The 23099-nt window shown below is 44.2% G+C and overlaps 2 protein-coding genes across 5 annotated transcripts in view; both read right to left on the bottom strand.

Annotated features, from left to right (window-relative positions):
* The window catches only part of RIN2 (Ras and Rab interactor 2), an 87706-nt gene extending 67317 nt beyond the window's left edge, over window positions 1-20389 (bottom strand). Inside the window, exon 1 of the mRNA XM_068675143.1 lies at window positions 20269-20389. The gene's annotated coding sequence lies outside the window, so the exon portion shown is untranslated. The remainder of the gene's footprint in view (window positions 1-20268) is intronic.
* Window positions 20390-22999: 2610 nt separating this feature from the next.
* SLC24A3 (solute carrier family 24 member 3) overlaps window positions 23000-23099 on the bottom strand; it is a 205225-nt gene continuing 205125 nt past the window's right edge. For all 4 annotated transcript variants that reach the window (XR_011094270.1, XR_011094269.1, XR_011094271.1 and 1 more), the window contains one exon: window positions 23000-23091. The gene's annotated coding sequence lies outside the window, so the exon portion shown is untranslated. The remainder of the gene's footprint in view (window positions 23092-23099) is intronic.

Below are 23099 nucleotides of genomic sequence, written 5' to 3' on the forward strand. Positions count from 1 at the left end.
TCTTCAGCGCTTGTACTCATGGGGGACTTCAACTTCCCTGACATATCCTGGAAGCACAACACAGCCCAGAGAAAGCAGTCTAGGAGGTTTCTGGGGAGCATAGAAGATAGCTTCCTGACGCAGCTGGTTAGTGAACCTACCAGGGGTGGTGCCCCGCTAGACCTTCTCTTCACAAACAAAGAAGGACTGGTGGAGGATGTGATTGTTGGGAGCTGTCTTGGGCAGAGTGACCATGAAATGGTAGAGTTCACTATTCTTGGCAAAGCCAGGAAGGGGACCAGTAAAACTGCTGTATTGGACTTTCGGAGGGCTGACTTTGAGCTGCTCAGGACACTGGTTGGTGGAGTCCCTTGGGAGGCGGTTCTGAAGGGCAGAGGGGTCCAGGAAGTCTGGGCACTCTTCAAGAGGGAAATCTTAATGGCACAGGAGCGCTCTGTCCCCACGTGCCCAAAGATGAGCTAGCGGGGAAGAAGACCAGCCTGGCTCAACAGAGAATTGTGGCTTGATCTTAGGAGAAAAAAGAGGGTTTATAATCTTTGGAAAAGTGGGCAGGCCACTAGGCAGGACTAGAAGGATGTTGCGAGGCTGTGCAGGGACAAAATTAGGAAGGCCAAAGCTCATCTGGAGCTCAATCTGGCTACTGCCGTTAAAGATAACAAAAAACGTTTTTATAAATAGATCAGCACAGAAAGGAGGACTAAGGAGAATCTCCGTCCTTTACTGGATGCGGGGGGAAACTTAGTTACAAGAGATGAGGAAAAGGCGGAGGTGCTTAATGCCTTCTTTGCCTCAGTCTTTAGCGGCAATACCGGTTGTTCTCTGGATACCCAGTACCCTGAGCTGGTAGAAGGGGATGGGGAGCAGGATGTGGCCCTCACTATCCACGAAGAACTGGTGGGTGACCTGGTACGGCACTTGGATGTGCACAAGTCGATGGGGCCGGATGGGATCCACCCAAGGGTACTGAGAGAACTGGCAGAGGAGCTGGCCAAGCCCCTATCCATCATTTATCAGCAGTCCTGGCTACTGGGGGAGGTCCCAGCTGACTGGCGGCTAGCAGACATGGTGCCCATCTACAAGAAGGGCCAGAGGGCAGACCCAGGGAACTACAGGCCTGTCAGTTTGACCTCAGTACCAGGGAAGCTCATGGAGCAGATCCTCTTGAGAGTCATCACGCAGCACTTGCAGGGCAAGCAGGCGATCAGGCCCAGTCAGCATGGGTTTATGAAAGGCAGATCCTGCTTGACGAACCTGAACTCCTTCTATGACAAAGTGACGCGCTGGGTGGATGAGGGAAAGGCTGTGGATGTGGTCTACCTTGACTTCAGCAAGGCTTTTGACACCGTCTCCCACAGCATTCTCCTCAAGAAACTGGCTGCTCTTGACTTGGACTGGCGCACGCTTCATTGGGTTAGAAACTGGCTGGATAGCCAGGCCCAAAGAGTCGTGGTAAATGGAGTCAAGTCCAGTTGGAGGCCAGTCACTAGTGGCATCCCCCAGGGCTCGGTGCTGGGGCCGGTCCTCTTTAATATCTTCATCAATGATCTGGACGAGGGCACTGAGCGCACCCTCAGTAAGTTTGCAGATGACACCAAGCTATGCACATGTGTCGATCTGCTCGAGGGTAGGAAGGCTCTGCAGGAGGATCTGGAGAGGCTGCACCGATGGGCTGAGGCCAACTGCATGAAGTTCAACAAGGCCAAGTGCCGGGTCCTGTACCTGGGGCGCAATAATCCCAAGCAGAGCTACAGGCTGGGAGAGGAGTGGTTGGAGAGCTGCCTGGCAGAGAAGGACCTGGGAGTGATGGTTGATAGTCGGCTGAATATGAGCCAGCAGTGTGCTCAGGTGGCCAAGAAGGCCAACAGCATCCTGGCTTGTATCAGAAACAGTGTGACCAGCAGGGCTAGGGAGGTAATTGTCCCCCTGTACTCGGCTCTGGTGAGGCCGCACCTCGAGTACTGTGTTCAGTTTTGGGCCCCTCGCTACAAAAAGGACATGGAGGTGCTCGAGAGAGTCCAGAGAAGGGCGACGAAGCTGGTGAGGGGCCTGGAGAACAAGTCCTACGAGGAGCGGCTGAGGGAGCTGGGCTTGTTCAGCCTGGAGAAGAGGAGGCTCAGGGGCGACCTTATTGCTCTTTACAGGTACCTTAAAGGAGGCTGTAGCGAGGTGGGGTTGGTCTATTCTCCCACGTGCCTGGTGACAGGACAAGGGGGAATGGGCTTAAGTTGCACCAGAGGAGTTTTAGGCTGGATGTTGGGAAGAACTTCTTTACTGAAAGGGTTGTTAGACACTGGAACAGGCTGCCCAGGGAGGTGGTGGAGTCACCATCCCTGGAAGTCTTTAAAAGACGTTTAGATGTAAAGCTTAGGGATATGGTTTAGTGGGGACTGTTAGCGTTAGGTCAGAGGTTGGACTCGATGATCTTGAGGTCTCTTCCAACCTAGAAATTCTGTGATTCTGTGATACTCCTATACCAGTCTTCAGTGGCCTAACCTAGCTAGGATCCATTAGCACCAAATGGATAAGCTACTTGGTGCAGAAAGCTTGTATTGTTGGTTGTCCTGGCTTTAGCAAGGGGCACAGAGACTCCTCACCTTCCACAATATTACAAAACAGTGCTCCTATCCTGTATTATGGAGAGGGAAAGTTGCTGCCAAGCTGAGAATGTGTGAAATTGTTCCTGAATCACTGACTGTACAGAGCATAAAACACAGACTGAGCCGTATCTGTGAGTGCCAACAACAGCGTAATCCCCAAAGCACAGCACTCTCAGCTATGCCATATACACATCACAGGAGATTAAATGCCTAGACTTGTTTCATAAAGTTAGGAGAAAAAACCCACACAGAACATGCACACAAGAGCCCAGAAAAAACAAAGCAAGTCTGAACAGTTCTTGTTCCTTGTCTGCTTGAGGAACCAACAGGTCAGGACAGGGGCAGAAGCAGGGCACATTGACAGTTCTGTAGAACCAAGCCTGCAGATGGCAGCACGGTTGGAACTGATGATCCTTACAGTCCTTTCCAACACAAAACGTTCTACGATTCTTTTATGCTAACTGGTATATTTGGAAAAATTATACAGGCTTTCAGTTATATAATCCCTTTTTCAGTACTAAAATCAAAGTAAGATTTTACAAACTAATTAGAAGTAAAACTTAAAGTAAAAAAAAGTGGTTTATGTCTGAATGTCTTCCCTGAAGTACATATGAACCTCCTCTGAAAGAGCAGGTTACTGGGTATCTGAAGAGCGAATTAGATTCTATCTGTAGGAGATACATATGTTTGCAGGGGAGGAGATTTAACAAGTCATAAAGTGCTTATTTAAGGAGAAAGACAAACAGTAAATATTCTATACTCCAGAAACTAGTAGCAGAAGGAGAAAGGAATTCATAATATGCAACCAAGCTAGCACCTCTACTGGTACAGAGTATGGAAATAAGCAAGTAAATTTAAGCCTCAGCATCATTTCTAAGACACTCATGATTTCCCTTAAAGGCCAAGGCTATGACTACATAGAGAGAATTATTGTTTTATGAGGAAAGTCACCCACAACTTCAACCAACACCTGTGTTCTAAAATGTTTTCAACACGATTTCTCAAACAACTCACACTCTTGTACTTCTTACTTGGGGAATGGGGGAATCATCTGGGAGATGTTTTGTTTTTGACAGACAAGGTAATTTCAGACCTTCAAATAGTCAGAATCTACAATTTAGTTTCTAATTATATTTTTACCAACAAAACGTGAGAGAAACCAAAGATGACATACTATTCTGACAAATACTGCTTACTGTTTCCTCTTCTATTCAATTTCTTGACAGCAAAAACAAAAATAAAATAGAGCAAAAACAAAAAGGTTATGACACATGCCAATGAAACCCAGGAAATTCAAAGCTTAAGGCTGTTGAAGTATCTGTCCCAAACCAATTCAATTCCTCTTCCTTTCTTAGTAGTATACAATGTGTGACTGACAAGGTTAGCCTCCCTGGCTTGGGTTTCAGTCTGGACAACTTCCAAGTCATGTAAACACAGGCCACCCTTCCTGTCCTCAGGTTGCTCCTGTTGCCCCTCCTTCAGAAGACAATTGTTCCCTGTGACCTCTCCCTACACATTTCCTCTCTGATAACTACCCTGGGCAACCCCTTCATCTTCATGCACCTTCTTCTGCCACTGTAGACTTGCAGTTCTCTTCACTTTTTGCAGTTTTTGCTATTTCCCGCCTCCAGCTAAGACTCTTCTCCTTTTCTACTCCTTTTCTCCTAACATTTGCACAAGGACCCTGGAAAGACAGACATATTTCATTTTGTATGACATCTCCAAGACCTTGCATTTTTTTTCAGAAGTCTGAGCTGCCTTTCCACTCCTCCCCTTCCTTATGCTTATATTCCTTCCCCTTCCAACATGCTTATATTGAGGTGGTGGTCCAAGATCATAGCCCCAACAACTCACCTAGCTGCTTCTTTCCTCAAGTTTCTCAAATGACTAGGACATACTCCACAAAGAGTAAGGAATTGATGCAACAGCCACCATCTGTCTCTTACAGCAGAGACAAAGGCAGACTGCCTTCATCTGGACAAGGGAGGAATAAAGGTACATCCCCCTCTTCAGATTTTGGGATCAGCAGTTTTCCTTTCTCTGTCCTGCCTAGTTTTGACCCCCCAGGGGTATAGGGAAGATTATCACCCTTAGAGTTTGTTTCCCCGGCATCACCAGCACCCACATCAAGACCTATTTGATTACTAAAAGCTTCTGTTTCCCTGCTGGATTCACAAGTTCATAAAATCTACTGCTAGAGGAACTTCTAAAGAAGGAAGTGTGGGTGTTTAATTCTCCACTCTTCATTTGCTTGAGTAAACAATTGGTTTTCTCTTCTCTCTCCAGGGACAGAGTTTCGAAATAAGTGCTTTAGAAGAAAATAAGCCTGATTCAGTGAAATAGTGAAACTGGGTTAAAGTACCAACAACAGGAGACCATTCTGAACTAAAACACACTGGTGACTCCACAAGTTTTGTTTACATAACATAAACCTCTAGTGTAGGAGTTAGGTAAAGAAATACAAATGAGTGAAACTAACAAATGCTAACCTGGATTAAATGTGATGAAACCCAGAAAACAATGTACCAGTCATATGAGAAGATATTTTCTAGCTTTAATTCCTGCTGACACACTGGTACCAGAAGATTTCCATGACTGCTAGCAACAAACACTGGCAATTGCTGTACATAGAGAGCTGGGACTAACCATACAGGAATGTTTACTTTCTCCTTTTACAAAAGAGAAAAATAGTTTGAATAACACAGCTAACAGAAACAAAATTCTTTCTGCAGATGGTAACAAAGGTGCCAATGACTAAAAACAGTTCTTGCAGTTATATACCACAGTTTCAAGACCTAGCATGGCATTGTTATTGCTTCTACATCTGATACCAGTTACTCTTGTACAGTTTCTTTGCACCAATTCTGTACAGTGAAAAAACACATAATCAATAAAGCCTATTAACTGCTCTTAAAATGAACAAGAAGGAACTAGGTATCTTTCTTTTTAGTTAATTCTTTCACAGTTCACGGACCATGACCTCACTTGCAGGATCACTGCTTCCACCTCCTGCATGCAAGGTTCTACGCAGCCCTTACTGGAGAAGGTGAATCTTTACAAAGCCCAGCAAGGAAGTGGTTATCAGCCTCAGTGCACTCTTCCATCTTCTCTTTCATCAGCCCAGAGGCATGGCTGCATTCAGCTGGGCTCCATAACGCCCCCATAGGGTTCAAAAGGAGGAGCAAAACTCTCCTGTTTCCCTTTGCAGCCCAAAGCATAACAGAAGCAGCTGCTGTCAGCTGCCAGCTTGACTTCATTCAGCTCATAGTTTCAGCATTTATCCTTAGCTCAGAGGGATAGAACCATTTGTTTTTCTCCTTTTCCTCTTCAGACAAAAGTTATATTCTTCAGAATGCAACTGCAGTGCTCCTTCCTGTCTGGCGAATCTATTATTCAGCAGCATATAGTAGAAAGAGATCCAAACCATAACCCATTACTGCACTTGTGGGCAAATCACTTTCCACTCTTTGATTTCATTTCTCCCGTGCTGTGCCCGTCTTACTTGTGACATTAGCCTAAGCTTCCTACCATTGCAGCTTCATACAGCACCAGACAATCCCACTCTACCAGCAATGTGGAGTTAAGCAGCAATAGCCTTCTGTCAGAACCCTTCATTCAGTGCACCTTTGCTTCTTAATCGGCTTCTTAATCAGAAACACAGCCTACGAGCAGCTTCAAATAGCTGCCATGCTTCTTAGCGACTTGCCACAAAAAAGCATCTCTCCAGTCTCTTCAAACATGTGAACTCCCAAAGAATCATACCTGTCCTTGCACTCAAACATTTCACACACACACAAATTACACTGACACCACAGGATCATGCCCAAACCTGGAACAGTTTAATTTGCCATTTCATGACCACGAAGGCTAGACCTTGGAGACTGCCCCTGAAAACATTAACTTTGCACATTTCCAACAACTCAAGATTTTCATGTGCAGCCTTGAGAGGTCCAACATGTAAATAATAGTGTTGTGGGTTTTTTTTGATGTGCAATTAGGAATTAGCCTCCACATTCATACACAGACCCAAGAAATCTTAACATGCTGAAGTGGCACTGATTCCAGTGCAAGTATTTTGCTCAACTAGATCTGAAGGAGGAATGTCTAAGGCCCTGCTGGGGTTAATGACTGTTTGAAAAGCAAAGAAAACAGGTTTAAGTAGCAAAGCAAATGACCAAATCACCTTTAATTAAAGCTGGTATGTTTGAGACAAAAGCTTTCAACTGACAACCAGTTCTCTTTGTTAGCCATCACACAGTAGACTAGTAAAAGCAAAGGGACCAACGTGTCACCCTACCGGCAGAAATACCTTTTACCCTGGCATCAATACCTAGTCAAGCATACTCTTCATTCCTGTATGAATAATACACCTTTTCTCTTCTCAACAGGTCTCAAGAGAAAATACTGGTAGGAGTCAACACATGATGTATCAACATCTCAGGAAGCTTCTTCCTGCTATCAAATACAATGTTATATCTGACTATCAGTTTTAAGTTTTATTAAATAAAAAAAATAATAATAATCAAAGCACGTGAATTAATACTGTTTCTCTGTTAACAGTCTTCAAGTTAAAGATTGGTAGTAATAGCACTTCCAGCAGTCATGCAGCACTACAACAGACTACCAGATAATGTAATGGAAACATGATGCAATGGAAGACTGGGATTCACAGTACAAACAACAAAAAAGCATCATATGCTCTACTAAAAATACACTTCTTGTAGAGAAATCCTTTGCTGTGCAAAGTTCAATTAGCATCTAGATAAAAAAGCACAATAACAGGCACAGATGATTTGGGGAGGAATAATAAGGCTACAGCTATATATCTTATATGTTTCTAAGGCTATATATTTAACTGAGATAACTTACCTCTTATTTCACTGGTATTCCATAAAAAGTATGACCAAAAAAAAAAAACCCAACGAAAAAACACACAAACAAGTATCAGGTAAAAGAGACAGATCTAGTTCCTACCTTGTTTCCTTTTTTTTCCTAGCACTGGAAAGTCAATTGCAGAGCTGGCTCTCAAACTAAGCAACAGCTCTGCAGCTTAAGCTTATAAGTGCATTATTTTCTTCATGACATCAGGAAAACTGTAGATGAAAAGTAACTTTAAAACAGCCAATACTGTCAGCTGACAGTTCTCCTTACATGTGACACAATAACGCACATTACTGTGGGAGTGTACTGCTGGCTTGCCAAAGGAGCCTCAGGTTTCTGGAACACAGCTCATGCTTATTTCATTGTCACTGGCATTCCCTGGTCTGATTTTCACACAACTTCGCTATATTCTGTTCATATTTGGATGCTAACCACACAACTTGCTTAAAAAAAGCCTACTACACATCTGCCTCATGTTAACCCCAAAATACTTCCATTTAATTAGTGTTTGCCTGCCAGAATAGCTTTATGTAAGTACTTAAAGGCATTAAGCTAACTGACTGATAGCTGTAGACAATTCTATGCCTAGAAATAAAAAGGAGTTTAAACAACACTGAGGATTTGAAAGATATGCATGGTATGCTCTCTGGCTGTTCTTCCAGAAAGTTTTCTCCCAAAACCCAATCAAATCCTGTCCTGAACACAGAAAACACTTGACCAGAGGACTACTTTATCTCTTTCCTAAGTGACAGCCTCTAGAAAAACTGCTCATGATACCACCTCAAAGCAAGGAAACAGTTTGTAAGAAGTCTCCTCAGACTGCCTATCCTGGCCCAGTCCATTTAAGGGTGTTACATCATCCACACTTAACTCAGAAACATGGAAAGTTTCCAAGACAGGATGCCATAGTTAAGATACTTTACTAAAAGTTACATTATATTAAGTACCAAATAGTCAACATTTCAGCTCCAGTATCAAATCATATTGCTGTTTATTAATAGATCCAGTTTTGCTAAACACTTATCTAACAGTTTAGAGGCCACAGATAAAGACAGAAATGTCTGATTTACATTAACTGTAAATGGTATTTGGGAGATACTGCTAGCTAATGGAATGTCTAAACTTAGGCTGTTACAGTCCTGCCTGGAGTGGTAAACTTGCAGATGTTTTTTAAGAACTGTTGCACACTCCAGTCACTATTGGTATTGCTGCAACTGCGGAACATCCAGTGCTGCTGGAAGCCTGGCAAGTACTTAATGGGACCTTAGCAACCAACTGCACCCAAACCAACTCTTCCAAAAGCTTAGGCCAGAATCTTCCAGAAAGGCTGGAACTGATTCACTTGCTCACTCTGAGTTTCAATACTGAGCAGTTTCAGTGGGAAACAGAAAATATATTCACATATGTAAGCTTGTTGGGCTACTGGCATAGAAGTGGGAAGGTTAGAAGGCAGGACAGCAGATACATTTGGAGCCGCAGAGATCTGTCTGTTATTTGCACATTTTGCAGTGGTATCTCTATCTGGTAGCACTTAACGCCATACATTCAGTCCAGTTAACTAGTAATAGAACTAAACCGTCCTCCTCCCCAGATTCACAGAGATATAGTCCTGCTTCCTCAGTTGAGGAGAAAAGTTGCATTACTTACTGATATCATACATAATGAACTTTTCCAAAGATTCACACGGTATATCTTGTTTTGGATATCGTACACTCTGAATAAACAACACTTCACAGATACCAGGAACAACCTATATAACCTGAAAGTCACAGAATCACAGAATTGAAGCGGTTGGACGGGACCTCAAGAGATCATCGAGTCCAACCCCTCTGCCAAAGCAGGTTGCCCAGGTAGGCATTCAGGCAGGCCTTGAATGTCTCCAGAGAAGGAGACTCCACAACCTCCTTGGGCACCCTGTCCCAGTGCTCTGTCACACTCACTGTGAAGTTCTTTCTCATGTTGGTGCAGAACTTCATGTGATCCGTTTTGTGGCCATTGCCCCTTGTCCTATCCGAAAAGAAGTTGGCCAAATCCACTGTCTCCCACACTTAAGATATTTGTAAACATTAATGAGATCTCCTCTGTCTTCTCTTCTCCAGGCTGAACAGACCCAGGTCTCTCAGTCTTTCCTCACAAGGAAGATGCTCCAGGCCCCGTATCATCTTTGTGGCCCTCCGCTGGTCTCTTTCCAGGAGATCCCTGTCTTTCTTGTACCGGGGAGCCCAGAACTGGACACAGTACTCCAGGTGAGGCCTGACCAGGGCAGAGTAGAGGGGGAGGATCACCTCCCTTGACCTGCTGGCCACACTTCTTTTAATGCACACCAGGATCCCATTGGCCCTCTTGGCCACCAGGGCACACTGCTGGCTCATGGCCAACCAGGACCCCCAGGTCCTTCTCCTCAGAGCTCCTCTCCAGCAGGTCATTCCCCAGCCTGTACTGATACTTCGGGTTGTTCCTTCCCATGTGCAGGACTCTACACTTGCTCTTGTTAAACCTCATTTGTCACTAAGTCACTAGACTTAGTGTTTTAGTTTTGTTTTATTTGCTTACAATCTTTACCACAGCTTTAAGAGTTAAATGCAATCTAATGGCCTACACTGCATTAGAGTTCATTTAACAAATTGCCTCAATTAAGAACACCATGAACAGAGAAAAACTGATGGACCATACATAGCTAAGTATAAACATACACAGCAGTATAAAGTATACACACCTGGCTGAGTGGAAAGTTTGCTGAGCATGAACTGTACCACTGATCTACCTTTCTTAAATTCGCTGGACTATTCACGCACCACATTTCAGCAAAGTGCTCCAATTGAGCTAGTGAATTTACTAGTGAAATAAAGGGTATCTTCCCATTCTGATGGTCTCAAAGGGCACAAAGAGCCTTGACAAAGGAAATGCTTGTAGCCAGTCTGTCCCTACCTTGAAAGGAAACCTCCTTATCAACAGAACAGAACCCTTATCAATGGGGAATGAAATGTCCATCCACATTTGGAAACTGCAATGTTCAACAAAGGGAAAAAAAACAAACCAAGGAATTTTCCTATCATGGCCAAGATGTTGCTTGCCAACACAAGTTTTAACTACACTGATAAAAACCCCAGGCTTTTAGTTGTGACACAAAAGGTTGTAAGTAACAGCGTGTTGATATTTTAAGACTACCTTCTTCAATTCTCTATCCAAATCAATTAATGCCTGTGCCCAATGCAGTTAAACTGCGTAGTGTGTTTATTCCAAAGCCAAGACTTTTCCTTAGTTTTGCATTCTGTACTCCTGTGGTATGATTAAAAACTTGCATTGAACTTTGTTAGGTGGTCAATGCTAGAACTAAAAATGTTCTAGTCATTCTTAGAACATTACCACCAACTACTGAAAGACAACTATTACCTACTTTCCATTCTTAAAACACGTAATATAACTCTAAGCCTTAAGCAAAACACACATTATACAAGCAACACACAGAACATCAGTGAAAGTAGACACAATATTATGTATTCCTTGTCATGAAATCAAGCGAAAACTTAAAACGCTTCAAAGTGGCTCTCAGGCTGTCATATTTAAAAACAAACCATGCCTCCAACTCACTGTGGAGTAGTGAATGACATGGTTCACAAGACATGGCATGACAAACAGAAAATAACCATCAGCAAAGCAGGATGCCCAGTATGTCTGCTAAAAGGGTATGCATGTATTAACATACTAACTTTAGCAAGGAACAAGACATGCAAGAGACCCCACCAAACAAACTTCTTGGCTTCTAGAGTTGTTGCTAACCGTAAGGGAAATGCACTATAAGCAATAGCTAACATGTGCCATCACTCATGAAATACCAAAGGGTGAAACAACATATTTCATACAGATGATGAAAAAAATGAATCCACACTTCAACAAACTAATATTTTTCTTGGCAGTCCATACCTTCTAAAAAAAATTGCAATAAAGTACTTTAAGGGATGTGCTGCAAAACAAATGATGAAAGTATTTTTGTAGGGAATCCCTGCCAAAATGGATGAGCTGTGCATTTACCAGAGTAAAACAACTTAATTATTAATTAATAATTTTTATGGAACCATTACACAAAGTTTGAATTAAGCAAAGGAAGTTTTACCGCTGTCTTGACGGTGATTTTGTTTTGAATTGGTCAGATAATCCGAACATTCCAAGCAATGCAGTTTGTAAAGCATTTACTATGCAAAACAAAGACCACTGATATGAGTTAGAACCAAGGCTTTCCATGTAGCTCCTTGTGATAAGCTGGCACCACTCAAACTTTGCTACTGTTCACTAGGTTATTCATTGTTTTTGTCAAAATAAAGTTTCTTGGATTCTACCCCAGTTTAAACAAAAGCCATGGCCCATTTCTCATGTGGCAGGGGAGGCACAGATGGAATCTTTCCATGCCATTGGAGAGGGTCTGGCAGTCTTGACCCACATTCGTGAACAACTTAATTGAACAACTTTATAAGTTTAACATATTTAACTAGTGGAAAGGTTTACTTGTGGCTCAAAGATAATTCTCTAGCATGTCAAGTATTTATAACCAGTTTGCAAGGACTTCAGTGGGAACTCCCTGCTCTAACAGCACAGAGAAACACTTCAGGATATGAGTTTTACCACAGCTATTAAGTCAGTCAAGTTCAAACTACCAGCAATAAAAGTCACAGGACTGAAAATTTATATTTTCTAACCACACCTTCCAAAACTCAATTCTCATTGAACACTTATTAGCTTCCAAAACCACCACTTTGAAGAGCTGTATCTAGACCCTTATAAAAGCAGTGTACAAAGTAGGGTTTATACTGTGGCACACATACAGACAAATTAAATCACCTGCAGTACCCTAAAGGTTTCCAGATAGACAAACCAAACAGGTGTGGCCCTTAGCAAACACAGAACACATACCCTGGCCTCCTCCTTTGAGGCTATGTGAAGCATTCAAATTATGGTCTTCCATCTTCCATTAACTATTCTGTACACTGTGAAGCAATTTAAAAAAATCCCTAATCAGCCATAGCTAAAATACATGTAGCTTACCATGACAGCTTACCAAGTACTCACATCTCTGTGTTGCCAACATCTAACTTTTCATAAGGAATTGCAGCCTTGGGAAGTTCCACATACAGGCATGCCAAGGCCCCAGCTGGCAGGAGGGATACTTAATGTAATCTTCACAAGAATAAATATGTTTTTAGAAAAATACAACCAGGAGAAATTCAGTTTAGAAATCGAACTTCTCTGCAAAAATTGGTGAGCAGTTTCTTCCACATGCAGGTCCAGATCAGTCAGCAAGCGTACTCAAACTTTAGTCCATGCCTTTTTCCTAAACAGAAGTTATTACAAGGCTTAGTTATGGAATTAACATGAAGCCAGTGTAAAAGGCATCCCCTTGCCACACTGGCCCAGGAGCACGGACTGAACTAGAAAATAACAGCTGGCAAACCTATCTTTTGCTCTGCATCAGGCGAGTGACTTTGTGCCAGAACTTTTGCTTTAAGCACCTGACCAGGCATCTGCAGAGTAGGAAGATGAAAGAGGACACTATACTATAGCAAACACGATTTCTCTATGCACTCAATACCATCTGCTCTTGCCACTCATTCAGATCAGCCCTTCAGATCTGCTTATGTGCTCCGCAGCTTGGAGTCTTCATCTGAACCAGTAAGCTTTGCAAGGAACACAATCAAGACAGTCAAGTGAGCATTTCCATTGACTTCCACACATTCAATCTTAAATATGCTTAAATGTATTTTAAGCATATGCTCAAAAAGCATTATCCATTAAGAGAAAATTTTAAGTGAAAGAATAACAGGAAAACAAGGCTACAGATCCGCACGCAAGTTAGGAAAGGAAATGTTAACATAGGTAATGCAAGCCACACATGAAAGGAAAACTTCGGGTTATTCTCATGCTGGAAGTATGTTTCAACAAAGTCAGGGTCAAAGAACCCTGGAGTTAATTACTGGAAAACATGGATATGTATTCAGCAAATAAAAAGCAGAAGTCACAGACATCACTTTGGATGCAAAAACCGTAAAGAAAACCACTCAGAAAGTCCCAGAAGTGGTTTTTTTTTTTGTTTTGTTTTTTTAAACTTTTCCATTACAAGCCACTTGTGCGACCATGTTCAGAGCACTGTTTAGTGCTGGGCATTTGGCCAGAGACATTCACGTTCTCGAGCTGGTTGAGTAGGAGCAAGAACTGCTCTCATTTGAGGAAAGCGCCTCAAAAATTAAGTTGTTTCTGCCTCTAAGCCTATAAACGTAAGCCTGGGGAGGGAAGCTAACAGTTACCTCAGTGTCAACATACAGGGTTCTACTGGTTGGAATAGAGCAACAATAATCTGCAGTTAATGAGTTGTCCCTTAGTGTTTAAATACCTTACCAACAATTCGCTGATTTCAGCAGACTTAGAACTCAGGAAGAAGACAATGCCTGCTCATGTGCAAAGTAGGGCTTTTACTCCTCAGAGACAAGTCACAGGTAAGAGATCTTCCAAGAACTTTTACTTACAAGGCTATCTCAAAAACCTTGGTCCAAGAACAGGAGAAAACGCAGCTCCTTTGTCTCACCCTCCTGTCACACATCATGTACCAGATTCAGCTGCATTTTATATAACATGCAACACAAAGAGGGTCACTGCTGGCAAATCATATATGATAAAATAATTACACATCACAAAATACCTTTGATTCCTGTCAGAGGATTGGTTAGACCCTGATAATTTCCTTTTGCTACTTTCACTGTCATCTCTGTATTTCTCTCTCATATTCACACTGATGGTAGAATACCTACATACAAACATTTAAAAGAATCAAATAGAATGCCTACAAGTCATACTGAACCACTAAAATTCACTCCTCAGCATTTCAAGAGGAAAGCGATGAAGTCCACATATTATTACAACTGGAGCAAGACATTCTGTATTGTGAGTACTATGTTTAAGTAACTGCAAATCAACTTGGATTGTATTGTAGTTTAATATTCTCCAAGTTCTACTAAGCAACACTATGAATGGGTAAATCATCAATCTTACAAGACATCCAGTGTTAGTAATTTCTCTTTGAGAATACATACACATCTTTCAGCAAGCTTTCAACAAATGATATATGAGAAAAAAAAAACAAAGTAGGCAGAAGTACGCTTTTAGCCATCCTGCAAAAACAAATTTCATCTTGATTTGAAAAAATGAAGCGTGGCCTCTATATTTGCAGGCTCATAAAAATTACAATCGGCAACACATTACAAGGATAACACCAAACTTTTAGGCCCAATTCAACACTTATAACTGACAACATAAATTCATGAGCAACTCCCTTGAAGTTGATAGAACTATGTGAATATAAAAATTAATGTAAAGAGAAGAATTAGGCCCATCCTCTTTTGATTCAAGAACCATTCTTTTAAGTAATGAACTTTCCAAGTATTAGAAATTATTGGATTTTTAGGCTACATTACTCTGCCTTTTGTTTTACATATTTTTTAAAAAAGAAACATCTGGTTGAAAAAATGCAATTACTTACACTTAGTCCTAAAACTCCTACCACACTTCTCTGTATCCTTGGGATACAGATGCAGGATTTGGTTAACACCCCTAATCCATCCACACACTGTGGAATCAAAGAACTCCCTCCTCAGCCACCAGCACCTTCATATGTCTCTTCCTTGCCCAACTCTCACACAAGAGCTCTCCTCAGTCACACTACCCTACGGACAGGAAAAAGCAGGTCAGCCCTGCTTCAAGGAGAGGGGCAACAAAAGGTTGACCAGACCATGCCCGCTGGCACAATCCAGCTGGCCCAGGCCAGCTGTCCTTGTGTAGGAGACTGTTGGAGGCACAGAGAGCTGCTGAAGAAGGCAGAGGCTGTCACCACTACCATCAGCCAGCACCCACAGCTGCAAGCCCTGTTCTTCTCAGCTAGGCAGTCCAGAGGAGCACACCTACCAGGACAATGCTCGCTGCCTGAGAAGTCATTCCTTGTCCTCTCTGATGAGGCACAGGCCATAGGGTAACATTACTCGGAATGAACTGTGCTGCCAGAACACTTCCCTATTGCTGTAGTATTACCAGGTTGGTTCAATGGACACCACATGTTACACCTGTTAACAAAGGACACCTGTTAACAAAGAAGTATGCATTTTAAGCATGCTTTTCACAAGGGATGCTGTGACTAGGTTGAACAGTACAGCAGCTACAGTTGAGGAAAGGACTTATGCTTCCACATTGCACTAACTAACCTTTGTCTTTCCAACCAAAGCAGGCATTTTTCAGCATGGAAACAGTCACGGGCTTGGAATCACTGTTATATCTGAAAGGCCCTTTATCACCTTTCATTTCTTCTGCAACTTGAGGGAAGAGGAAGGCAGAGGGAAGTCTGTGCATGTTTGTCTTAGTCCACCTAAAAGAGGTCCTTTAAGCCAAATTAAAACAGGCTGCAGTATCATGTGGGGCCTAGACCAAAAGCAGAACCAGGCCAGATCAGCACTTCAGATTCACCAGCCAAGAATGTGAAGCAGTAGCAGCCGCTGTTCCACAAACAAACTGTGCTACAGCTCACGGCAGCGGAGACACAGAAAATTCCATGTTCCTGACAGTCTTTCCTCCTTGTCCTGCTCAAACTGTAAATACTCAGATTCCCGAACAACAATGGTAGATTGAACCATAATGTCATTTAGGATTGGATAACTGCAGGTGGTAGAATATCAGAACTAATGATAATAATAGTCCTAGTCTAGGTCATAAGCACCGTAAGTGCTAACAAGTGGACATAGCATCCTTTCCAGCTCTCAGTAACATGCTCTGGAAGACTATACTGCTTCAACAGTATGTGGTAACTGTATTGCATTAAGTATCTTGCTGTAGCACTCTGCATGTCAGGAGGCATTTATTTGCCATGTTCTAAACTGACACGTATTGGAAATAAGAGCCTCGTATCCATCCAATTCCTTCTACACAACCTCTGTGTTTCATTACCAAATGACTTAATTTACCACAGAGTACCAAATATTTACAGTACTGTCCCCTCTCCCAATGCACACCAATTGAATGATAAATGACTTGAACAAAACAAATGCTTTAGCTGGCAACACTTGACTCTGCTTAGCATTCTTCCCGTGTCACTCTTCAGTAAGAATTTTTTTACAGCTTTTTTTTTTTTCCCAAGACACTTATCTTTATACATTCTTATTACAGATGAGAGGTATCATAAATCTCATTTTGGAGACCTGCACAGTATGCCAAGTATTTAGATCCATGGGTGAATGTTGTTTACCCACGGATCCTACAATGCACATGACCACAGCGCCAGTTTCCTGTGTGTTATTCACTGACACACCTCAAGGCAGGGCTACAACTTTGCTGTTCAACCCCTTTCAGCTCCTGATCTGAAGCCACTCAGTAATCATGCAGGCTCGGAAGCAGTGACTGCAGCTTGGTAGCACTTGTTAAGAAAAGAACTGAGACCATGCCTACTTACAGATAGCACTACATCCATTCCCTCCCGCTGATGGGAGGTAAATTACATTACCGATCACTACAACACAATGGCTACACTGTTCTGCTAGACAATAGAAGCTCTTTAGCTTCTGTATTGGAAGAAACGTTTTGCCTTCATGTTTTTTAAAATAAGCACTAGCTCCTTGGGGAAAAATTAAATAACCACAGTACCCATTCACTGCCTCAGTAATTACTATGTTTTGATCCATCTTTATCATATAATTAAAAAAAAAAAAGTCCCTCAAATCCCCTTAAGTAAAAGAACCTAATTGTCTTCTACTTTAGACATATTTCAGAGCAACAGGAGCCAACTTTCCTAGTCCTGTTAGCCACATACCAAAATCTTCACATGGCTATGTGATTCAAAGAACTATTGCTCACTATTCAGAGGGCCAACTGCTCACCCAGAGAATGGGTGAGAAATTGGCTAACAGGCAGGGCTCAAAAGGTTGTGATAAAAAGGGCCACATAAGGTTGACAGATGGTCACTAGTGGGGTCCCTCAAGGCTCCATTTTAGGGCCAGTCCTCTTCAATGTTTTTTTTTAAAGGATTTGCATGTAGGACTAGGTGTTTCGAGCAAATTTGCCGACAACATCAAACTTGGAGGAGTTGTGGACTTGGATGAGGGTGGAAAGGCCTTGCAGAGAAATCTGGACGGATTGAAGAGCTGGGTGATCACCAACCACATGAATTTTAACAAGAGCAAGTGCCAGGTCATGCACCTGGGACAGGGCAACCCTGGCTATACGTACAGACTGGGCGACAAGATGCTGGAGAGCAGCCCCACAGAGAGGGATCTGGGGGTTGTGGTTGACAGCAAGCTGAATATGAGCCAGCAGCGTGCCCTGGCAGCCAGGAGGGCCAACTGTATCCTGGGGTGCATCGAGCACAGCATCGCTAGTCGGTCAAGGAAAGGGATTGTCCCGCTCTACTCTGCGCCACAGTACAAGAAGGACATTAAACCATTGGAGAGTGTCCAGAGGAGGGCGACGAAGATGGTGAAGGGCCTAGAGGGGAAGACATATGAGGAGCAGCTGAGGTCACTTGGTCTGTTCAGCCTGGAAAAGAGGCGGCTGAGGGGGGACCTTATCGCAGTCTACAACTTCCTCGCAAGGGGGACTGGAGAGACAGATGACCTATTCTCCTTAATTACCAGTGATAGAACCTGCAGGAACTGTGTTAAGCTGAGGCAGTGGAGGTTTAGGCTAGACATCAGGAAGAGGTTCTTCACCAAAAGGGTGGTCACACACTGGAACAGGCTCCCCAGGGAAGTAGTCACTGCACTACGCCTGTCTGAATTTAAGAAGTGATTGGACTGTGCACTTAGTCACGTGGTCTAAAATTTGGGTTAGACCTGCGTGGTGCCAGGAGTTGGACTTGATGATCCTTATGGGTCCCTTCCAACTCAGAATATTCTATGATTCTATGAACTAGGATGCAGTAACAGAGTTTCACAGAGGTGATGGCCACATAGTCTGACAGCAAAACAGTGGGGGCTAAGGAACACAAAACTGGTGGGCTGTGCGAAGAACACTGGAGCAATGTGCTTAAGTCAGCCTCAGGAGGCCCTCTTGCATGCCTTGACAAACTGAGTCAGGGACATGTTACCAGCATAGCCTCACGCCACTGATATGGCATGGCGCTGACACAAGAGAAACCAAACTGCTCAAAAAAAAAAAAAAAAAAACACACACACCAAATCCACACCTTAACTGCCACCACTCTCACTAGCAGTGATTACACTTTTATGGATTTGCAAGATGTTCAACACAATTTTCTCAAGCAAACGTGAAATCCTGCAGCTTAATGCGATTAATTTCTCAGTAGGCTAATATTTATATTAGTTGTCCTTTCAGAGCCTTAGCCTAAGAGGAAACCTGTATTACTGCTACTGCACAAACAAATGCTCACAGACTGACTTATCAGACTTACCTTACCCTGGAAGCCCATTTCTAACAGCACAGTCTGATCCTTAAACCCAGAGAGAAGCGACACAAGCAAAAGATTCAAATGCTTACAAGCTTACCAAATACAAACTGATCTACTGACAATCCCTTTAAGAAAATATTTCACACCAGCCTCAAAAGCAACTCAGTGAGTGGATTCCTAGCAACAATCGGCAATCTTGTTTCATATAGCTGTTCCACCATCATTTCTCAGAAAAAGAAGTTAGTGCTGCTGGAATTCTTGGTAATTATTACTTAGTTTATGTTCTTAATTAATACAAGGAATAAGGCAGCAGGTTTACTACAAATCCCCTCAGTGAAATTAAATGCATCCTAGGATTACACACAGCAGAATACAAAAGACTGTTCCACATGAGTGTCCTCAGAATCAGAGCACAGCTTTCCTGCTTAGCTATATGATCATACAATTTATCATAGTCTTTCTGTATCAACTTATTGTAGTCTTTCTTTCCTTGGCTTAATGTAAGTGCTGCTTGCAACAAATAAAATTTGAGTGTGATATCGACATTACTCTCATCCTAAATCCCAGACACAGCACCATACCAGCTACTAGGAGGAAAATTAACTCTATCCTAGCCGAAACGAGGACGCTGCTCAACTAACTCAATACACAGACCCCAATAATTAAATATTTATAGAGCTAAATACAACATTAAATCTAATGAAAATTTACATAAAAACTGATCTGGTTTAAAAAATTGTCATGGCTTAACCCGGCTGGCAGCTAAACACCACACAGCCCTCCCCCCTCCCTCTCTGGGATGAGGGAGAGAAATGAAAAGTGAAGCCCATGAGTTGAGATAAAGACAGTTTAATAAGACAGGAAAATAAAATAATAAATAATAATAATAATAATACTAATAATGTGTACAAACAAGTGATGCACAATGCAATTGCTCACTGCCTGCTGACCACTGCCCAGCCTAACCCCGAGCAGTCCAGCTGCCCCCTCCCCCAGCTAGCCACCCCTATATATTGTTTAGCATGACCCCAGATGGGATGGAATACCCCTTTGACCAGTTGGGGTCAGCTGTCCTGGGTCTGTCCCCTCCCAGCTCTTGCTGCACCCCCAGCCTGCCCGTTGGCAGGACAGAGCGAGAAGCTGAGATGTCCTTGGCTTGGTGTAAGCACTGCTCTGCAACAATTAAAACATTGGGGTGTTATCAGCACTCTTCTCATCCTAAGCCAAAACACAGCATTCTACCAGCTACTAGGAAGAAAATTAACTCTGTTCTAACTGAAACCAGGACAAAAATATATATAAAAGCTTTGCTCTGCAGCTATAGTGGCATGTTTCATCCCAACAAAACACAGAAATACTCACAAAGCCAAAGCAGACGTAGTGAAACTGAATGTGGAGTTGCTGCAGAGTTGTATGGCCTACAACTCCACGTAACTGCTCTTCTAAGCACTGCCTCACCAGCCATACAGCCTGCACCTGGACAAATGGGTGGTTCTGCAAAGAAAATTAATCCCAGTCACTTCACAAGTCTCTCAGCTGTTCTCCATAAACAACCTTCTAATGGCAAACGAACACCTCTGCCAGCCCTGTCACATTTATCCATACTGCTTTTGCCTGCACAGAAATACCAGGTGGAAACTGTGCTCCACCCAACCCTCATGAACACAGGCATGTAAAGATGTGTCCTGGGCAGAGGGGATAATGCACAGACGGGCTTAAGTGTTATCACCTGGAGAGGCGTCAGGTGAGCAGAGCAAGGGGGAGCTGAGCATGCTGAAAAGATAAGAAGACAAAGCTGCGCTAACAGGGCGCCTGCTTTTCTACACCTCTGGAGTCAGACCCGGGCGATTTAATATGCATCAGCACAATAACGCTTACGAGGAAAGAATTAAAGAGTGGAACTGCCGAAACCGAGGCTTCGGGCCGCCCTTCTGGGCGCCAGGAGCCCCCGTTCCGGTCAGGGCCGCGCCGCAGACGCCCAGGCCGGTGGCTCTGACCGCAGCCGGCACCGCGGGCCTGCTCCGCCCGCTGGGCCCCGGCACGCTGCGACCCCCGGCCCCGCGCCAACCCCGGAGACCCCCGGGCGCCCTCCCCCCGCCGCGCCGCCCGCTCACCTCCCGAGGCCGGCCCGGAGCGAGCGCAGCCCGCAGCCGGCCGGTCCGGGTCACGGGGAGGAGCCGCAGCCTTGAGCCTGCCGCAGGGCCCGGCCCGGCCCGGCCCGTGCCGCCGCGGCCCCTCCCCTCAGCCTGGAGCCGGCTCCCCCGGACAAGGCGCCCGCGCCCTGCCCCCACCGGGCTCGGGGAGCTCGGCACGGCCCGCGGGGGCCGCGGTCCTGGCCTCCGGGCCGGGCGAGCGAGGCCGCGCCGTTCGTTGCCCCCCGCCTCGACGGGCACCTGAGGCGGCGGGGCCGGGGACCGGCGGCGGCCGGCAGTGCTCGGCGGGGCCGGGCAGCCGCTGGAGGCCCAGCCCGGGCCGCTCCCCGGTGCCGCGGTGGCCCCGGCGCGCTGCCGTACCTGTGTGCGCGCCGGCGGAACGGGCCCGCACAGCTCCTCCTCGCGGTCTGCACCAGGCGTGCTGGGAAAAACAGCGTCCGAGCGGTTGGGATGTGCGCATTCCCCAGGTCGTTCCAGGGTCCTAACAACCAGTCTTTCACAAGGTTGTTGTGCTGACTGCAGGGCGAGTTACTTCAGTAACAAAACAACGAGCGCGAGATTTTCCTTCCCGTTTGGCAGCCGCTTTCTCCATAAATAGAACGCCGGTTGTGAAATCTGTTCATCTGATTCGTGTCAGTATAGAACGATGCTAGAGCCGCATGATGAAATGTGACCTTCTCTCTCACATACCCTTGTATAACCGCAAGTCTAAGAGAAACAGAGTGGTTAATGTATATACTTCCTGTACCTTGCAAAAGAATGGTCTAGCAATTCATGTCAGTAGAGTGTTTGGAGGGTAAACCTTGAGACTCGGGTCTAGGGGATAAGAGAAAAAGGAGTTTTCAAAAACTGCTGACTTTTGCATGGGGCGCTGTACAGGTCTCTGATATCCAGGCTAAGAGATCACCACATTAAGGGGGGGGGGGAAGCTGAAGAACAACCAAAGGATAAAGCCTGGGGGGAAGACTATGAGCCTTCAGTATGAGTGACCCCCCAGAGGGACCACCGGAGACTGATACGCATGCGTCTGTGGGATGATTCGGTTCCTGGGAAACTAATTATAATAACCCTGCCTTTTCCAAAAGTGGTGCTGAATATGTATTAGCCTAGGAGCATAAAAACCAGCCACCTGATGTAATAGGTGTGCATCTTGGTGGAGCGGAGACTCCCAGCGCACCCAGTGCTGTTTGCTTGCCTCTATTCAATTAATAAATTGTAAACTTTAATTGCAATCCTATTTGGGACTCAGTCATTTATTACATGGTTAAATGCCAGCAACCGCATTGAAGATAGCAGCTGACAGGTTGAACATGATTAGGAACATACTCGAGGACCCACAGGGGTGGAAAATCATATTTAAAGGATTTTTGGAATTACTGCAATTCCAAAATCCATTTTATTAAAGCAAAAGGTAGCTTTGCAGAAATACCACAAAGCAATACTGTCTTGGTTACAAGGTGATGACATTTACATTAATCCAAGGCTTCCATTAAAATGGCCATTAATCCTCAGGCATTGAAAGAGACGTGGCTGGCTCATATTGATGCAACCACAAGCAGCTTCTCTTGCTGCAGCTTTGATGTAATCTATATCTGTCCTTTGACACAGTGGTGTGAAACTTCTGGTACAAGCTGGAGACAGCTGAAGTAATCCTACTTGCAGGTTGTAAAAGCTGCTGTGTGCTCTACAATCTGTCTCGAGAGCTACTGAAACCTTTCTGCTCCAGATGCCATGCATACCACTCTGAACTTCAACATTAAAAAACATTTCAGGCAGCCTTGCAGATGATACTAACATGCAGTATTGCAGTGCCTAGCTTGGCATAACTCATTGGAGCCCCATCTTTCCTCACGAAGTGTGGTGAGCTACCACTGACCCTTAAAAGCAATTGAGAGCAGTGCAGTGAGGCACCTGCCAACCAACAAAAAAAATTGACCCACCTCAGTAAGAGTGGCAGATATGGGAGAGATCCAGTCCAGGGCTGCACGCAGGCACGCCTCTTCCCTTGGGATTCACAAAGCCCACCAGCCCCCTGACAAA

This window comes from Anas acuta, chromosome 3 (assembly GCF_963932015.1).
Source record: "Anas acuta chromosome 3, bAnaAcu1.1, whole genome shotgun sequence".
Lineage (NCBI taxonomy): Eukaryota > Metazoa > Chordata > Aves > Anseriformes > Anatidae > Anas > Anas acuta.